The following is a 2244-nucleotide window of genomic DNA, read 5'->3' as shown; positions in this document are numbered from 1 at the left end:
GGGGCGGGGGGGGGGCCGGAGGGAGGCGGAAAGGCTGTGAGCGGGTGGGATTTCCCGGCAGCCGTGCCGCGGCTATCTCCGCAGTACCTGGCCACTTTTGGGGATTTTTAGGCCTTTTTGGTTGTCCCGGTGCGGGTCCGGTCGGAGATTCCGGGTGTTTTCCACGGGGGATACGCGGCTCTGGATGCGGGTAACGGCCCGGCGGTCCCCGGGGCCGGGAGTTATTTACTGTCGTGTTGAATAGTCGTAGTTTAGAGTTAGGTTGGTTACATGTGACTCGAAGTTATGTTGGTGACATGGGTTTGTTTGGGGGGTTTTGGGGGTTTTTGTGTTGTTGCTATTAAACTTCAATTAGAGCCTTTTGGCGTGAGGGATCCCTCCTCAGCTGGGGCTGCAGCGACTGGGAGGGGGATGCTGTGTAAAACCTTCGAGTTTTACTAATTCTGGTCCAGCTCTTGCGTTCACAGAACCCCCAAATCCCTGGGGCTGGCACAGCCCTGCCAGCCCATGGAGTGCCAGCTGTGCCCCATGGGCACCTTGTCCCCAGCCCAGAGCACTCAGTGCCACCTCCAGGGCACACCTGCAGGGATGGGCACTGCAAAGCTCCCTGGGCAGCCCCTGCCAAGGCCTGAGCTCCCTTTCCATGGGCAAATTGCTGCTGCTGTCCCAGCTGAGCCTGCCCTGGCCCAGCCTGAGGCCGTTCCCTCTGCTCCTGTCCCTGTGCCCTGGGAGCAGAGCCCGACCCCCCCGGCTGTGCCCTCCTGGCAGGGACTTGTGCAGAGCCACAAGGGCCCCTGAGCCTCCTTTGCTCCAGCCTCAGCCCCTTCCCAGCTCCTCAGGGATTCTCCAGCTCCGTTCCCTGCCCTGGACACACTCCAGCCCCTCCAGGTGCCTCTTGCTCTGAGGAGCCCAGAGCTGGACACAGCTCTCAAGGTGCAGGGGAAGAGGAGTGGGTTTGAAGTAGAACAGAATGCTTGCTGTGGGATGGGGGAAATCTTTCCATAACACATTTTCTCTTAAAATATGATTTTTTAGTTTTCTTCTTAGGTAGAGTTTGGCGTTTAGTGATCTCGGGACAATGTGAGAGCAGTGACTTAGAAAAAAGGAACCACAGAAAATGAGTGACTTGTGAGTTTGCAGATAAGGCTGAGAGGCACAACATCGGACAGCTGGAAAGTGCAGGTGATTTTTATCTGGCCTGAAAGGGAAACTTGGACTGGCACAAGGGGAGGTGGCTGAAAATATTCCATAGGAATGGAGAGGTGTCTTTGGGAGCAGATCCTGGTGGAAAGGGAGCTGGGGGGGGGTCAGCCTGGAGAAAAGGATGTGCAGGGTGGATATTTCCACACTCATAACTCCCTGACAGGGGGCTCAGCTGGGACAGCAGCAGCAATTTGCCCATGGAAAGGGAGCTCAGGCCTTGGCAGGGGCTGCCCAGGGAGCTTTGCAGTGCCCATCCCTGCAGGTGTGCCCTGGAGGTGGCACTGAGTGCTCTGGGCTGGGGACAAGGTGCCCATGGGGCACAGCTGGCACTGCATGGGCTGGCAGGGCTGTGCCAGCCCCGGGGATCCCATGGGAGAAGGTGAGGAGGGCTCAGAGTGCAGTGCTACCCTGAGGAATTCTCCCAGGAGCTCCTCTCAGCTTGGGGAGCTCTGAGAGTTTGTCAGAGCAGCTTTTCCTGGCTTTTACCAGGATCCTTTACTGAAATTCCTCTTCCTGGGACAAATGAAGCCTGTAAGGATTTGCCTGTGGATGTGTGGAGACCCGTAACACTCCAGAATTGCGTGGTGTGTCTGTTGGAGTAGTTGGAAGTGACACTAAAAATCATCCTTATGGTTCTCCTGCCAGGGGAGTGTGGGATTGGGCTGGTTGTCCTGGGCTGATTTGGTCTCCAGCTCCTCAGGGATGGGGGGAGCCTGTGGCTGCTCCCAGTCTGGATTTGGCCATTCCCAGAAAGTGCTGCTGGTGTTAGGGAAACAAACACTTCAGTTTCAAGGATGGGCAGATGGATGTAGCAGTTTCCCTGGGGGAGGCTGTGCTGGGCAGTGCCCAATCCCTCTGTGCTTGCCTTGGGCACAGGGAAAGGGCTGCTTTGGCTTTAACTGGAATTTTAAAAAGTTTGCTTTGGGAATATTCCTGGTGTGGGCCATCCTTGCACTGCTGATGTTCTTAGTTCTGCAGTGCTGTGTGTGGCTACTGCTGCCAGGAGTACCTGGGAATGTGGGGGAATTCCTCATTTCCTGC

The 2244-nt window shown here is 56.5% G+C and overlaps 1 protein-coding gene across 2 annotated transcripts in view; it reads left to right on the top strand.

Moving 5' to 3' along the window:
* The first annotated feature begins 848 nt into the window (after positions 1 to 848).
* LOC102043981 (nuclear pore complex protein Nup98-Nup96) overlaps positions 849 to 2244 on the top strand; it is a 25075-nt gene continuing 23679 nt past the window's right edge. Inside the window, exon 1 of one of the 2 annotated variants that reach the window (XM_031062608.1) lies at positions 849 to 1182. The gene's annotated coding sequence lies outside the window, so the exon portion shown is untranslated. The remainder of the gene's footprint in view (positions 1183 to 2244) is intronic. The other variant, XM_031062609.1, reaches the window with a different exon arrangement.

Source organism: Geospiza fortis, unplaced genomic scaffold (genome assembly GCF_000277835.1).
Source record: "Geospiza fortis unplaced genomic scaffold, GeoFor_1.0 scaffold96, whole genome shotgun sequence".
NCBI classification, from domain to species: domain Eukaryota; kingdom Metazoa; phylum Chordata; class Aves; order Passeriformes; family Thraupidae; genus Geospiza; species Geospiza fortis.
Note: the sequence above shows the minus strand (reverse complement) of the source record. Positions and strands in the feature narration are given on the sequence as shown.